The following is an 18,430-nucleotide window of genomic DNA, read 5'->3' on the forward strand; positions in this document are numbered from 1 at the left end:
TGTGCAGATTTAATATTAAATAGTGCGGTAACAGTGAACAAAAACCAAAATCCAAAGTGCAAAGTAACAACTAAACAACAAAACAAGAAACTAAGACGGATAAACATGAACTAGACTATAAACATGAACTAGACTATAACAATATACAAGGCAAGATCAGTGTTGGGGGCGGAGCAGGAACAAGGGGAGGGATGGGAGGGTCAGACCAGGATAGGTTAGGAACAACAACTAGGAGAAACAGACTTACTGGTTACAAGAAAGACAAACGACGCGATGACAAACTGTGGTGAAATGGTTGTATAAATAGTCCAGATAATCAACGGTAACACAAAACAGATGTGATGACAGGTCAGTGTAGGTGTTCCGGTGTATGCGCGTGGACTGTATAAACTTGTAGTCTTTTGAGCGCTGTAGTGAGTTTTCAGAGTCTGTGAACTACAGCGCCCTCCGGTGGTCACTGACCGTCATGACAGTACCCCCTCTTTAAAGAGCGGCTAGCAGACGGTCCCAGAACCGGGGGGGGTTTGGGGTGGTGTTGGGGGCGGAGCAGGAAGAAGGGGAGAGATGGGAGGGTCAGACCAGGATAGGTTTGTGGTTCAGGCGCCCCAGCAGGAAGCCAGGGTGCAGCCGGTGAATCCGTCCCAAGTAGTGAGACGGACCGCCAGGGAGGGTCGGGAGGGATGACCTATGGATGATCCCGTAGGGGACACAAGGCAGGGGTCTTTAGGAGAGCTGGCTAGAGAGGCAACTGGACAGGAGCCATTGGGACTGGAGGCAGCTGGGCTGGAGCAGGCGGGACTGGAGGCAGCTGGACTGGAGGCAGCTGGGCTGGAGCCGGCGGGACTGGAGGCAGCTGGGCTGGAGCCGGCGGGACTGGAGGCAGCTGGGCTGGAGCCGGCGGGACAGGAGGCAGCTGGACTGGAGCCAGCAGAGCAAGGAACCCGAGCGAGGTCGGCAGAGCAAAGAGCCGGGCTGGAACCGGCAGGGCATGGAGCCAGACTGGGGCCGGCAGGGCTATACGTCTAGGAGGTGCCGGCAGGGCAAGACGTCTGGATGGCGTTGGTAATGCCAGGAGCCGAGCTGGGGCCGGCAGGGCGAGGAGCCTGGGTGGCGCCAGTAAAGCCAGGAGCCGGACTGGAGCCGTCACTGGCGGGCGCTCTGGGGCTGGAGCCGACACTGGCGGGCGCTCTGGGGCTGGAGCAGACACTGGCGGGCGCTCTGGGGCTGGAGCAGACACTGGCGGGCGCTCTGGGGCTGGAGCAGACACTGGCGGGCGCTCTGGGGCTGGAGCAGACACTGGCGGGCGCTCTGGGGCTGGAGCAGACACTGGCGGGCGCTCTGGGGCTGGAGCCGACACTGGCGGGCGCTCTGGGGCTGGAGCCGACACTGGCGGGCGCTCTGGGGCTGGAGCCGACACTGGCGGGCGCTCTGGGGCTGGAGCCGACACTGGCGGGCGCTCTGGGGCTGGAGCCGACACTGGCGGGTGCTCTGGGGTATGGGCAGTCTTCTTCCTGCGCGTCCTCCGTCTGGTCGTCTGAGTACTAGGAGAAGCGTTGTAAACCGGAAGAGAAGCATGCTCTGGGACTGGAACCGACACTGGCGGGCGCTGAGGGACTGGAGCAGACACTGGGGTTTCACAGAGTTCCAGGAGCCTCTTCAGAGGCTCAGAGAAGGGTGGTCTCCGCACAGCCCGACGCGGATAAGTCCGCAACTTCAAAACAGCTCTTTTCCTGCCTCCCGCAGATAGATCCGCTAGCCCCAAGAACAGATTTTGATTACCCCTCAGGCCTCCCTCCTGAGGGTTCTGCTCCACCAGAGTGATTGAGAGAGGTGAGCCAGAAATCAACAGTGCATGTTCCATAAAAAGATAAAGGCTCCACTCTTCCTCATATGTTGGCATCTGGGAGCGGAAGGGTTCTAAAAGTCCTCCCCGAAAAAACATCATTAGCAGTAAATCGCTAAAAGTACTGCTTGGGGCCAGATCCAAAAACTCCTTAATGAAACGTACAACGGAGCGGTTACCCTGCTTTATTCGCACTAGAATATTATCTTCTGAATCCATAGTGATCGCGTCGTTCTGTCACGTTTTAGCGTGATCAAAACAATAACAAAAACGAGAACGAAAGATAGCGGATTCAAGTGCAGATTTAATATTAAATAGTGCAGTAACAGTGAACAAAAACCAAAATCCAAAGTGCAAAGTAACAACTAAACAACAAAACAAGAAACTAAGACAGATAAACATGAACTAGACTATAACAATATACAAGGCGAGATCAGGAACAACAACTAGGAGAAACAGACTTACTGGTTACAAGAAAGACAAACGACGCGATGACAAACTGTGGTGAAATGGTTGTATAAATAGCCCAGATAATCAACGGTAACACAAAACAGATGTGATGACAGGTCAGTGTAGGTGTTCCGGTGTATGCGCGTGGACTGTATAAACTTGTACTCTTTTGGGCGCTGTAGTGAGTTTTCAGAGTCTGTGAACTACAGCGCCCTCCGGAGGTCACTGACCGTCATGACAAACCTTTTTTGTTATTCGCCTGATTTTCTATTTAATTATGAGGGATAAGTATTGCATTTTAATGTAATTTTGAGAACTATTTTTGCTGAATTAACTAGTCGGATGGTTATCATAACCCCACTTTTTGATGTACCAAAAATTGCTTACCATACTACCATACATAATGTTTATTTCCAAATGTGCATTTAAACTGTAAGTTTTATATAAGTTTTATAATTAATGAAAAGTTAGAATAAAGAACAATAAAAATGTACTTCTTTTTAAAATACAATTTATTATCATATCATTACTTTTTTAATCTGTTAAAACTCGAAGCCTACAGGCAAATAACAAACTGACCAGTACATTTAACTCTCCTATCAGAACTTATATATATAAAATAACGAAATTCATTCTTGGGGAAGGGTTTATTCACCTGTGCCCACCAATGTCAAGTGCAAACGCCCTTGATACCGACATCAACTTTCGGTGCTTCAGCTGATATATTCAAATTTGTCTCCAGCTATGGCTCACGCTAAGGTGGAGGAAAAGGTTATGACGCTTGTCATAAAGCACAATATATCAGTGTTTTCAAACAAATAACGTTTATTTCAGGTTTCAGAGACTTAAACACATTTAAGTAGGCTGCCAAAAACACACCAATTGGTTGTGAAAAATAAGCGCTGAACTCTAAGAAGGCGGTTATTTTACACATAAAACGGATGAGTTGCGTTATTCACAATGTAATGAAGTTAAAATATTTAAGCTATTCTTTTTCCACTTTCATCTGGTAACGTTAACGTTTATGTGAACTATCAAGGCATCTGCTCCTGGCAGTGCTCTTCGCCCTTCATAGATCAAATATCATAATTAAGCTGTTAAAATGGCAACTTTTTGAGGATCGTAATATCAGATAACGTTAGTTCACAATATAATTAGGACGTCAATATCTGCAGAAAAGGGTTAAAAGAAAAATTAACGTTATATTCATAATCATCTCCATCGAATACACGGCCGGCCAGACGTGCGAGTCGGTTAAGTCTAGCTGCGGATATGGACCTCAATATAACATCATTTCTGTAACTGTTTAGGCTAACAATAATTTAATAAGTAATATAAATAATTCTCGTTAACTCCCGGCCGCAATCATAACGTTATCTGATCTAGCAACAACACTCCAGCTCTCATCGGGCTGCGCTGTCACGTGATAAACTTTATGCGTCGCCATAGAAACTTTGAAAATAACGGAAACTGCTGGGTTTAGTGGGAGTATTTAAATATTAAGAAGGCCTACATGAAGGTAGATAAACGATGAAAAAGTCAGCAAAACTGCTATCCTGGTTTCAATCTGGGAAGAGAAGTGTTCAGGAGGAGAGTGTATCCAGCACGAAAAAGGAAGGGGAAGAGAGTGAGCTGAGCACAAGTTATAAGAATGTTGGTAACGTCCCCATAGCATCTACCAGCAGCAGCGAACAACACAAAACGGTGAGAATGACTCAAACTACATCAAATTTGGGTTTATTTGGAGCGGGAAAGAGAAAGACCCCAGGCCACAGTGTGTGATATGTGGCAAAGTTCTTAGCAATGCTTCCATGAAACCATCTCATCTTAAACGACATCTTACAACCAAGCATACTGCGCTTAAGGACAAACCTGTGTTTTTTTTTTTTTTTTACGAAAACATAAAGAACTTAAGCAGTCAAAAACCACAATTCAATCTAGCAGCACACCTATAGTCAGAGCACAGGAAGCTTCATATCATGCCAGCCTCAGGATCGCCAAAGCAGGTAAACCGCACATAATTGGAGAACAACTGTGTTTACCTTTAGCCAAAGAAATGACACGCATCATGTGTGGAGAGAAAGCTGCCAAAGAGTTAAACTTGATGCCACTTTCGAATGACACTGTGTCACGGAGAATAAAAGACATGGCTGATGATGTTAAGAAGACACTGATTGAGCGTATTAAAAACAGTCAGTATTTTGCTATCCAGCTTGATGAGACTACAGATATTGCTGATTTGGCCAATTTAATGGTTTATGTGAGATATGAATATGATGGTGGAGCTCTGGAGGACTTTATGTTTTGCCAGTCACTTGAAACCCGAACCACCCCAGATAGCAAAATACACTCGGGCCAGTTCCGGCTAGATTGTCGCCTGCCGGAGACTAACCCCTCGGCCCAACTTCGGCTGCCGGACTCGGGCCGGATGCCTGTGGACTCACTGCCCGATTCCAGCCCGAATCAAGCGGGCCAGATGCGGCGGCCGTAAGCGAGCCGACGCTGCGCATCCGCGCCGGAATCGGCGCGAGGGTAATGTGCGCTGCGGCCCGGAGCTGGCGCGACTCCGTATTTATACACCTTATAAAACCTTTTGGTATTACATTGGTACTTGATATATGGTATTACAACCATTTGAATTTATATAACAGCAAACACCGGCTATAATGTAAACACAAAGTGTAAGCACTGCGTTTAACCTTTGAATAAAGTGCAAACTGCATACATATTCTGTAACCAAAATAATCAGACAAATGACAAAATAAATAAATGTTAAACGTTTATTGATTGCATGAAAAAAATAGTACTAAAATTTTATAAATAATTTTGTAGTGCACAAGAATATCAATATAAAAACAACAATAAAACAACACAATAAAGACACAGAAAGATTTAAACAAAATATCTAAAAATTACACACAAACACAGATGTTTTTTAAAACAACCCTGTTTTCCCCAATAGACTTGAATAAAAAATTTGTAAAAAACAGCTAAATTTTATATAAACCTAAATATAGAAACCAATTTAAGATATAGCAAGAAACATCTTAAAAATACCAATGACAATCCGTAAAATATCCAAGTCAAACTTGTAAAAAGTACTGCAGAATTCTGAAGAAACATCTTGAAACATTTTTAATAAAACATTAAAATAATAATAAACAAACAAATATATATATATATATATATATATATATATATATATATATATATATATATATATATATATATATATATATATATATATATATATATAATTGCAGAAGTATAAAGTCAAACTTTTTTTTTTAAATAAACTTGAACAAAATCAATTGCACAAACATATACATTTCATATATACGCACGTCTTGTGCAATTTTATATTTATAATTTTATTTGTATTACGTTTATTAAAAATGTATCAAGATGTTTCTTTCTTCAGAATTTGGCGCACACACATACATACATACCATACATATATACACACACACACACACACACACATATATATATACACATATACATATATATATATATATATATATATATATATATATATATATATAAATGCAAATGAAAGAAACAAATTGTTCAAGTATCAGGGAACATCCTAATACACTTAAAATGTTGTTTAAAAAATAAAACAAAATAGTGATGTAGACATTTGACACATTAGCTTTCTCTTCTTTCTTCCTCCATCCCTGTCAGGGGCAAGTTGTAGCTACCTTGTAATGCATTTTTCCACTTCTTTATCAGTGGCGTGGTATGGACATTTGTCCTCACTCCATCTGTGATTAAAAGATAAACAGATAATTAGTAGTGAACAAGTACTAATGTAAAAAAAAAGAAAAAATTAGGAAAAAAGTAGGCTACCTACGAAGCAAAAAAACTATCAAAAAAAACAAATAAACTTAAAACACTTTGAAATTAGCAAGAGCTTAAACTTACCAGTTTCTTCATTTGTTCAGGCTGCTCCTTTAGTTGATTTTCAAGCTTTTCCAAATCAAATTGGCCAAAGGAAGGTCAAATGTGTTTACATCTGGAATTTCATCACGTCTGTTTTGGTTTTGTGAGAATCAGGCCCAGCTGCTGCTTTATGACGTTGCATGATTTTAAAACTTCAGTCAGTCGTGCTAAAAAAGAAAAATAACATTAGTATAAATCAACCTGTAGCTTATTCTCATACAACTTCTGTAAATACAACAGTGGGTTAGACACTGCTGATATTCTCTAGTTGATCTTTACTTTCTAGCTGCATTAAACCTTAACAAATTTAGTGATGTCTTCAATTCTTACAAAGACATCACGAGATGCAATAAGTTCTGTCTTGATCTCACTAGAACAAAGACTGTAAATGTTCATAGGTGTACTGCAGGAGTGTCCAAACTTTTTGGGCCAAGGGCCAGATGCAAAAAAACAAACGTTGTCGTGGGCCGAATTTTACATACATCACACAGACACGTGTGTGTGTGTGTGTGTGTGTGTGTGTATATATATATATATATATATATATATATATATATATATATATATAAATACAGTTGAAGTCAGAATCGTTAGCCCCCCTAAATTATTAGCCACCGTTTATTTTTTCCCCAATTTCTGTTTAACGGAGAGTTAAACATTTTTTCCACACATTTTTAAACATATTAGTTTTAGTAACTCATTTCTAATAACTGATTTATTTTATCTTTGCCATGATGACAGTAAATAATATTTGACTAGATATTTTTAAGACACTTCTATACAGCTTAAAGTGACATTTAAAGGCTTAACTAGGTTAATTAAGTTAACTAGTCAAGTTAAGGTAATTAGGCAAGTTATTTTATAACAATGGTTTGTTCTGAAGACTTAAGGGGCTAATAATTTTGACCTTAAAATGGTTCATAAAAAAATTCAAACCGCTTTTTATTCTAGCCGAAATAAAACATAAGTCTTTCTCCAAAAGAAAAAATATTATCAGACATACTGTAAAAATGTTCTTGCTCTGTTAAACATCATTTGGGAAATATTTAAAAAAGAAATAAATCAATGAGGGGCTAATAATTCAGACTTCAACTGTGTGTAGACAGACAGACAGACAGACAGACAGATAGATAGATAGATAGATAGATCATAACAAGAACTGCTGCTTAATTGAATGCATGTAATAGCGACACCCGGTGGTTATTTATTGAATTACGTTCATTTGTGTATAGCGGGCCAGATTCTATTGATATTTATAAAAAGCCTCGCGGGCCGTAGTTTGGACACGCCTGGTGTACTGGAATGTACAGTATCTGTGCATCTTGATGGTGGTCTTAAGATTTCTGCCATAGTCATTGATGGTGATGGTACTTGTGGTGCTGCCTTGATTTCTGAAATCTTCATACCTGCCTTTTATCCAGCCTCTTTGTTCCAAGTAATTTTTCTTCATCATGGTATAGATGTGTCTATACTGTCCTTTAATCAGATACATTTACAAAACAAAACATCACTTTAGTATAGTGCCAGGGCAAAACTCACAGGTTGTAATAGATCAATGACATAATGTTGACAGTATGTGTTTAAAATAATTGCAAACAAACCTGTTGTCTTTAGATGTATGACAGGCGATCATCATCCTCATCTGTCTACCAGTCAGAAATCACAGTTGCGTATGGATGTTTGAGTCGAGCTTCCTCATATGCATCTATAATAAAACATCACATTGTTGTTAATCTCCCGTAAAGAAAAGTTCAAATCCCGAAATACTATCAAAGTTAGAATTACACAAGATTTATTCGGAGATTCATGCAGAGTGACAGCCTTATGAATCTGAGACATAGATTTGTAAGATGGCCAAGGACATGCATAATTCTGTACCCATGAAGATTAACCTACCACTGTGAAAAATGTTTGATGATGATGATAGCCAATAACAATAAAACATTTCAGCTGTTTGTGAAGCAATTAGTAATGTAATGTCTGAAAAGCTCAATCTATGTTGAAAATGTATCAGCAGTTTACAGCTTATAATGGACTTTTAGCACACAACTATAACATGCTTATTCACGTTCAAAAGAGTGTGCCATTGACTTCTTTGGTCGTGATGTGCTGCAAAATGATCTCACTAACCTTTCTTAAACAAGAACAATAAGACTTAACCAACAAATATTGTTACCCATTCATTTAAATCAGAATTTATCACTGTCAATAACATAAAAAACAAAAAAAAAACATCAAAATCTGCTTTAAGAAGTTCAGTTTTACATTAACTGACCATTACAGCTTGAACAAAAGATATAATTGATTCACATAGGCTAACACATATGAATTAAAGTGCATAGTAATATATTTCTCTTGGATAATTTAAAGAGAATAGTAAACAGTCGAGTTTCGATCATTTTCGTGACTAACTGCATAAACAAGATAAACAATAATATTTTATTAATCCAAAACGATTAGTTTTTATTTACACATAATCACAGAATTAATACTGTTGGATAAGTATACGCCTGTACAATGATTTTTTTCAACATCCACGGTACTTTATAATGTTAAATCAGGAAAAAAACACGTTTTGCCAAGTTAGTTAATGGATTCGTCTACAGAAACTTTCTTTAACGCAAAGTTAGCATACACACAAATTCGTTTCATGTTTCTTTAAAATAATTAAAATAGTTTTCAGTTACTACACACGTTACAATCTAACATTGTGTAAAAGGAAAAGGAACTTTCAGACGTGTTTGTAACTGTTAGCGTTAGCATACATTAGCTCCAGTCGTGTTTCTTAAAGCAAGTTACATTTCGTATCAAACTGTTTTAAATTACTAAACGCTGTTACAACCAAACACCGTGGAAATGTTTTAAGCTCTAAATTCGCTAATTATACAGAACACAAGCAGTAAAAAGCTTACCTTTCTGACCGGAATCCACGTGAGTCTTTGAAAAACCAAACTTTTCTTCTTGTGATCTTCGTGCCATGGTGGTTGACAACCAGCTTTTTGGAGCATTACTGCCACCGTCTGGATTGGAGTTTGGATCAGGAGTTACGCATGTGTTTATTATGAAACCAACTTCTGCTTTAAAAAAAAAAAAACAGTCAGCACAGGAGCGTGCTATCTCAAAAATAAGCGAATTTTACATAGTTTTTCTCTAGATGACATGTATAATCTATTTATAAATAATATTGTTTTGTTTGCGTCTAAACATTGCGACCATCCACACTAAATATTCTTTTTGTTTTTTTTTGCTATCGTACCATGAATATTTTCTCAAATTATCATTAAACGTGGAGCTAACAGATTACTAGATAAAATAAGAACTTAATCGGTTGCCATCAGCCGAATCCTTGCCAAAAGCGGCCAGGATATGGTTGACCGGAATCGGGCCAGTGCTTTACAGCCGCATCACAACCGCATGTGCGCGAGCGAGCTGCGAGCCGCACTCGGCCCGGATAACACTCGCCGATGCCGAGTCGGAGCCGGAGGCGCCGGAGGGCAGCCGAGCTCGGGCCGATTACTGCCTGCTATCTGGGACAGCAGAGAATATATTTCAAGTACTGGACACATTTATCACAAAGAACAAGTTGGACTGGAAAAAGTGTGTGGGAGTGTGTACAGACGGGGTGAGGGCTATGACAGGTCGTCATAGTGGAGTAGCAGCTCGCATCCGAGAGGTGGCACCTGAGATGCAATGGACCCACTGCAGCATCCATCGTGAGGTGCTGGCTGTGAAGAAAATGCCTGATGACCTGAAGTCTGTGCTGGACTCCGCTGTGAAAGCTGTGAACTTCATTAAGGCCAGACAAATGAATGCTCGCTTATTTCATGTGCTCTGTGAGGAGATGGGCAGTGAGCATGTCCAACTCTTGCTTCATACCGAAGTAAGATGGCTTTTAAGAGGAAAGGTGCTTTCAAGGCTTTTTGAATTGCACAAAGATGTCCAGATGTTCATACAGAACACAAATTTTTTCTTGTCAGACATTTTTGAGGATACTGTGTGGCTCAGTCAGCTGGCATACTTGTCTGACATTTTTTCACGTTTAAACATGCTGAATCCACACACTCTCCATCAATGTATTTGATGTGCAGGACAAAATCAATGCACTACTGAAAAAGTTGGAGTTATTTGAAATCAAAGTCAAGACAGGTGATGTTTCAGCTTTCTCTGCTTTGGAGAGTTTTCTGTCTGACAATGAATTGACACTTGATGATGGAGTCAAGAAGAACATCTTGCACACCTTGTGTCGCTAAGAGAACAGTTCAGTGATTATTTCCCAGTGACGCATGAAGCTAAAGCGAGCAGCTGGATAAGAAACCCTTTCAGCATTGACACCCCTCAAATGGCTTTTGCAAACTTAACTCTTGGTGAGCAGGAGAGTTTGATAGAGTTGTCCTGTGATGAAACATTGAAGGCAGCTTTTCGAAAGCAGACATTGTTAGACTTCTGGATAAAGCAGCACAATGAATACCCTGTGCTTTCGGATAAAGCCATACGCATTCTTCTTCCTTTTGCGACCACATATCTGTGTGAGAAAGGCTTCTCTTCACTTGTTGTCATAAAGACAAAGTACAGAAGCAAGGTGGATGCTGAGCCAAACCTGAGACTGAAGCTGACCTCCATTGACCCAGATATTACCGGACTGTGCTTACAGAGGCATGCACACCCCTCACATTAAGCTCATATACAGTAAGTTGTCAATACCACAGTGTTTTAATTAAGTACATTTGTAATTCCTACTGCTCTATTACTGATTTCTTATCATTATTATATTATCTTATTATTTCTCTCTCTCTCTCTCTCTCTCTCTCTCTCTCTCTCTCTCTCTCTCTCTCCCTGTGTTTGTGTTGTGCATTGTTTCAGAAAGGTGTCATTGCCCAAGTTTGTACGCAGCAAGAAAGGCTCCAGTTGACATTATTAGCCTATAATAGTTGTTATAGTGTCATTATTACTCACAGCTACACATTAATAGCTTGTGTTAATTTTGTTTAAAAACGTACTATTTATGTTAAGACTTTACATTTAAGTACAGCACTTTTTTTACTTTTTACTGTATGTAGAGTACAATTATTTAACTTTTAAAAGTACAGCAAATTTTTATTAAACATTTTTATTTACCTGTAAACACAGTGCAGTGTTAATGTTTAAACTTTATATACAATGTTTAAAGTGTAAAACAATAATAAATATTATTAGAAATAATACTGCCTCTTTTTTGTATTGTGTAGAGCCGTAGCTGATTAATTAGGCCTACTACGCTACTCCATATTAATGCTGGTAAGTATGGTGGTACTTGGAGGGACACATATGCTCTGAGGTGGTACTTGGTGTAAAGTTTGTAAGTGTAAGTTTGAGAACCACTGGTTTACAGTATCTATATATATATATATATATATATATATATATATATATATATATATATATATATATATATAACAATATATACTGTTAGCCCCCCTGAGTTATTAGACCGCTTGTTTATATTTTACCCAATTTCTTTTCAATGGAGAAAAGATTTTTCCAACACATTTCTAATCATAATAGTTTTAATAACTCATTTATTATAATTCTAACTTCAACTATATATATATATATGTATATATATATATATATATATATATATATATATATATATATATATATATATATATATATATAAATATGCATGCATGTATGTATATAGGTTATCATGTCTAATTGTTTCAAAATTGCAGTATTTCTTATGTACGTTATGACATGTCCTCTGGTTGGTTTGCATGCCCAGTGTGCTGTGATTGCCAAACTAGTTTAAGTGTGGTTTAGAAACTACCATAACCACAAGTTCCATCTGCTCAGATAATCCTATCAGTTTGTGTCTGATTCAAGCACTGACAATGTTTATAAAAAGAAGGATCATGCTTTGCAACTACAACAATCATTTTTTTCTGTATTCATCTTATACTTTGCAGAAATTCGTGGTCTTGAAAAATAGTATTTAAAGGCTCCTATTTTGCTCCTATTAATAAGATAAAATAAGTCTCTAGAATATGTTTGTTTTCAACAGTTTCAGCTCAAAATTCCCATCATATCATTATTATACCCTGCTAAAATGTAAATTTTTGGGGCAGAGGGAATTATTGCTGTTTTTTTGCCTGTACCTTTATATGCAAATGGGCTGAATCCAACACCAACACACATTACAAACACTGGACTATTAGGACAGTTAGTGTTTAACTGGACTTTACTCGTACACACCAACACACATTACTAACACTGGACTATGAGGACAGTTAGTGTTTAACTGGACTAGCTAATAGACAGACAGACAGACAGACAGACAGACAGACAGACAGATGATAGATAGATAGATAGATAGATAGATAGATAGATAGATAGATAGATAGATAGATAGATAGATAGATCAAATAACTGTCTCAAATACATTTATTCAACAAAGCTATAACAAAACAATGTTCATGACAACATTTTTTAAGGGTTCTGCCCCTTAAAGTTCAACCAAAAATAAAAATTGATTTACTCACCATATTGCAACCCTCAATGTACATGACATTCTTCTTTCAGACACATAAAGAGTTATTTAGAATTTTTCTGGGAACTTTCAAACATCATAATGGTAGTGAATTGTGACCTCTTTTAAACCTTGAAAAAGCACATATATCTGTTGTCAAACTATCCCATACACGTCTGGGAGTGTTAGAGTGGGTTTTTGAATCTGCCAATGTCTGTATGAATGTCTGCTGAGTTTGGGACATCTTCGATATGTTCTTTGATTTGGTAAAGTTCATCTGACTCTGTCGCCAACGCGCAAGTAACAATCGGAGTTTACAACTCATAAAAGAATTTACATTTTCGTTGCAAACATATTGATTCGCTTCAAAAGACATGACATGTATTGGAAAAATTTGATGATGGACAGTTGTACTTTTTTTAACGTTCCAAAAAGGCCCACACATCACATTCTTTATAGTATTTAAGTGCCCCGAGAAAATTCAAAATAATTATTAATGTGTTTGTCTGAATGAAGAATGACATTTTAGGATGGCATAAGGGTAAATAAAGTGTGGGCTAATTTTTATTTTTGGATGAACTAACCCTTTAGAGGTACTGAAGATGCAGTTAATAGTATTTTGCACTTGATTCTGAAGCGCTTTGATAATCCTAAAGCTTATGCTCGGCTGCTTTTTTTTTTTTATTTATTTTAGTTATATTGCAAATAATGCCTTGGATAAATTAGATATAATTAGATGTGGAAAGTGAATTATGCATAGGAAAATATTTAATACTCTTAAATATTATAATAGGTAACCTGTGGACTATGACTATGTAAATGCAGGCCACTTTATGCATGACACCTCCCAGTGACCAACTCACAAGATAATCCAATCACAATGCTGGAGTTGAAAGGTGACATCCTTTCAATCCCGCCTTCCAGTGACATTATTGAAGGGGTGGTCCACTATGATATCATGTTTTACACTTTAGTTGATGTGTAATGTAGCTGTGTGAACATAAACAACATCTCTGAATGTAAAAAGTTCAATGCAAAGGGAGACCTTGGGTTTTACAGAGTTAGCTTAGCGAAGCCTACAATGAACGAATTTTAGGGACTACAAAAAATACTTACGTCCCCTGTGAGATCACAAAGGTTCGTTACTGCGCATTCAAACTAAGCAGGTAAGGGCCGTGGCCAGAGGCGCTGTAACGTTATAGCAAAGATGAAGCTAAAATGCGTTTAAACACAGCAGTTTCCACAGAGCTTCGTCTGTTTCTTGATTTGGGCTTCCAAAGGACATGACACAAAGACAGAAGTGCTTACTGTTCAATATGAATTATGTTCCAGAGAATTATAAAATACACAGCAAGCATGGTTTGACAAAACATCTTCCAGAATCTCTCCCAATTCAGTGCTGGATTCGGCTAAAATCTCCTTAAAGCAGAAGCTGTGAGCTACAACCAGTAAGTGTTTTTATTAGTTTAAATTGATCATGACATGTACAGTGTCTAGCCTTAAGGGTATGCTGTAGCAACGATGTAAACAATGCGAAATGCTGCTTTGCAGGCAAACGATTTAGCTACAAATTCATATTTATCAGTCAAACTATTGTAAACACACACACACACACTTCACCAGCACGTTTGTTTCTCTTATGTGTGTGTGCGCGCATCTGCATTGATTGTCTTCAGGCAGCTTTTCCATGTGTTTAGATCTCAGATAATGAAGTCACAAAAGATATGTGGATGATTCATATTACTTGCACCTGCATATTCCGGATACACGTGAAAGACGTCATGTAATGCATTTAGTTAAAAAATACAGCTTAGCTTACCTGACACGTGGTAGCAGCAGAATAATAAATCAAGGCTCACACAGGTATCTTGTGCTTTATTCTTCTGTCACAATATATTGCAAAAAATAACTTAATCCGAGCTTCAGAGAAAAACAAAATGAAAGTCCCGCGCACATGCGCTTGTTACAGAAAGTTCACACATTCACTCACACACACACAACATTTACACCACACACACACATAGACGCAAACGCAAATGCTCTTAAAGGAGCCGCACCCCATTTTCACTCGTTACAAACACTTGTCAGATTTTATTTTAGAGCAGGCAGGAGGTTGACTGATTGTTAACACAGCAGAAAAGCTTGTGCTTTTACGGGCGTGATGTGGAGCCAATCCACGAATAGCAGCACATTATGACGATAACCAATCAGAGTCACTTAAGGGCGGGCCTTTCAGAGGAACTAGAAAATATGACAGTCGTTTTCATGTTAGCTGAGTAGCTGTGTATTATCAAAGTGAGATATATGAAAAAATAACACGATTTCCTTCAAGTGAAACATGAGCACACATTGCTTTGCATCTTATAAACACAACCAAGCCTTAACATTACATTCTGGACCACCCCTTTAAAGACATTCTCTCAAACAAAAGGAGAGAAGGTTCAGTTCAGTGTGGTTCAGAAGTGTGATTCAGTTCAAAGCAAGAGTGGTGCAGAAGCGTGGTAGTAACAACATGTGGTATCGAGAGTGGTGTGAGAACTTTTGCTGCGTGTTCCAGCAACGATTTGGTAATTGGATTCACAGTGCTTTTTCCAAGGCGTGTGAAACCATAGCTTCAAGACCACCACCACCAAAAAATTTGCGTGTCCCAGATTTCCAGGAACTCTAACTTCAAGGAAAAAACGACAGCTTGTCCCAGACATCGAACCACCTCCTCCAGAAATCTCAATTTCTGTGTGTTACAGAATATGCAGATTTCTATGCTCAAGGATAAAAACGTCAGCGTGTCCCCGACATCGAACTTCCACCTCCAGAAATCTCCAATTTCTGCATTTCAGAATCTACAGATTTCTTCTTCTAAAAGGTCAAGAGAGCCAAGTCTGCTCGTTCCATGCTTGAAGATCTGCAAGAAGATCCAACTTCTTCCAACCACTGCATCAAAGGCAGAAACTTAAATATTCCACTTTTCAACCCTCTAAACTAGACCTTAGCATAGTGTTTTTCAGTATAAAACATTCTTATTAATTTTATGTTTACAACTAATATTCATTATTAACAAAAACTTCCTCAGTTCTTTGTTGTTGTAGAATAAGGTTTACCTTACCTTGACTTAACCATCTTCATAACTTGCCTATGCATTTCATTTATTGTACATTTAGTAATTTTAGTTACCTTTGTTTACTATGTTGTTAATAAATACACATTTATGTAACAAATATGGCCGACCAGACACATAAATATTTTGCATTTTATTCTACAACCAGCCAACTTTGCCCAGAGAAGACGCAAAATCTGATTCCAAGATATTTACGACCCAAAGGAATGTGCCATGCGGCATTAAACACAGGAACGACTTAGAAAGGACTCTTTAAACTGCTTGTTTAACACTGATGTTTTCATATAAACTTTACTCTCTTTATGTTTAATCATATGTTTTGCAAAGTTTCCCTTTCTCTTGTATTAATATTTTTGGTTTTAATACCCCTGCATATAATGTTTATCTGTACCTAGGCTAAAAATCCTCTTATACTGTTCAAGTTTGGACTTTTTGAAAGCTTACTCGCTACTACAAATCGATCGTTGACATTTTATTTTAATATGAGTGCAACATATTAACATTTTAAGAGACTTTAATATTTCTGTCCCGATTTGCATAAAATTTACCTATGCAAATTCTTCTGCCTCAGACAAAGAGCTGTAAATTACTATTCAAGGAAGTTAGCTTCTAATTGGTCAACTTTCCATGGAGGGTGGATCCGAACCCGACCTATAAAGGTTTAGGCCCAAGCTAAACTCACCCTCTCTGTTCAAACTCTCCTGGGACCTCCCTTGGCACCTCTCTCTGCTCTGAAACACGCTGCCTGGGAGCTCCCCCTCTCTCTCCCAACTCCAAGCAACCCCCCTCTCTCCTCACAAACCTCTGTTTTGAAACCTTCTTCAACTATATACAACTTCCTTAGAGACTGAGAAACCTCCAAGAAAGCAGGCAGAAACCCAGACAGAAAGGGTTAATCGCACCGCGCTCAGACATTTCACCCAGAATTCTCTCTGCAACTTCAAACACTACAATCCTTGGGAGAACAAACCAACCACAGCCAACCAACCACGTGCTCAACAACGGGAGCTCGGACATCACGAACAGACTGCAAGTATCACCTTCCTCCCAACATCTAACCTGGTGTGAACTAAATTAACCCTAAAGAGACAATAGAAGGGTTATATTGAATTAGATTACGTTTGGTTTGCTTGATCTGTGCTTACAAACTCAGGTTTTCCCATCATTACACCTTCTCAACCTCTCTGTTAAAACTCTCCTGGGACCTCCCTTGGCAAATCTCTCTGCTCTGAAACACGCTGCCTGGGAGCTCCCCCTCTCTCTCACTACTCCAGACAACCCCCCTCTCTGCTTTGAACCACGCTGTTTTGAACTTTTATCAACTCTATACAACTTCCTCAGAGACTTAGAAACCTCCAAGAAAGCAGGCAGAAACCCAGACAGAAAGGGTTGATCGCACCGCGCTTGGACATTTCACTGTTCAGAAACTTTTCCAGCTACAACCCTCGTGAGAACAAAGGATCAGCCAGCCAACCACGTGCTCAACAACGGGAGCTCGGACATCACAAACAGACCGCAAGTACCACCTTTCTCCCAACATCTAAACTGGTGTGAGCTAAGTTCAACCCTAATGAGACAATAGAAGGGTTATATTAAATTTGATTACGTTTGGTTTGCTTGGTTTGTTCTTACAAACTGAGAGGCTTTCCCATCATTACACCTTCTCAACCTCTTACCTCACGTTACTCTTCCCTATGCTTGTATGAATGTGTGTTTGTGTTAGGTGTTAGTTTTTGTTAGATTAGTCAATAAAGTTTAATTTTGTATAAAGAAAGGTGCCTGTGTATATTAATGAATCTAATGTCATTATCTTTGATCTTGCTACCCTGCTCAAATTTTATGTTGATAACATCGATGAACGATTCGTTTGTTTGGATTTAAAGAGTCGATTCATTTGAAGCCCTGTTCAAATGAATCTTCCTCCCGCTAAGCTTGTCTGGTATATAATGTTCCAGAAGGTACGCGAGCATTGAAATCTAAATCATGACTCGCAACATTATAACGGCGGGAAAGGTGCGGGAAGAATAACCTTGAGCTACTTTACTACAGTAATAATGGTGTAGGTATGCAAGCACTTTAATCTACATTATAATTTGTCACAGATTATTAATGTGGATATGCAAGCAAGTTAATCTACAATATTATTATAATTTGCTACATGTTTATTTGTGGAGATTAAACAAAGCATGAAATATGTAATTTTTACATTTAATACAATTGTGTCTTCCTTGTGTTGATAATAGAGTGTAACATAACACATATTGTAACATATATTCTGGAGGTAAACATTACATTTAACATTCCATGAAAAAGGTCTGGGTTCAATTTCCAGAACAATTCAGATCACTCAGAGACGAAAAGTCTGGCCCAAAAAAAATCCCTGCTGACAAGTTAACGAGCTGGGGATACTTCACAGAACTGTCCTAAACCACTCTCTGCCGACTTCAAAAGAACATGGCAGATAAGATAAACGAGAGAAAAAAAACCCATCTTTAGTCAGCCTTCTGCTCACACACAAAAGACATTCCTCAACATTAAACAAAGACTTTTAGAACCCAAATCTCTTGTTTAA

General features: G+C 38.7%; 1 protein-coding gene and 1 long non-coding RNA gene across 13 annotated transcripts in view; one reads left to right on the forward strand and one right to left on the reverse strand.

The window, feature by feature from the left end:
- Positions 1-18,430, forward strand: part of cfap57 (cilia and flagella associated protein 57) — a 311,646-nt gene that overhangs the window by 148,413 nt on the left and 144,803 nt on the right.
- Positions 5,060-7,750, reverse strand: LOC147846240 (uncharacterized). Its single transcript, XR_015478305.1, has 3 exons — positions 7,645-7,750; positions 6,221-6,405; positions 5,060-6,060 (listed from the first exon to the last, which is right to left on the reverse strand). It is a non-coding gene; the product is annotated as an uncharacterized LOC147846240 (long non-coding RNA).

Source organism: Danio rerio, chromosome 2, assembly GCF_052040795.2.
Source record: "Danio rerio strain M-AB ecotype USA chromosome 2, GRCz13ab, whole genome shotgun sequence".
In the NCBI taxonomy this organism is placed as follows: Eukaryota; Metazoa; Chordata; class Actinopteri; order Cypriniformes; family Danionidae; genus Danio; species Danio rerio.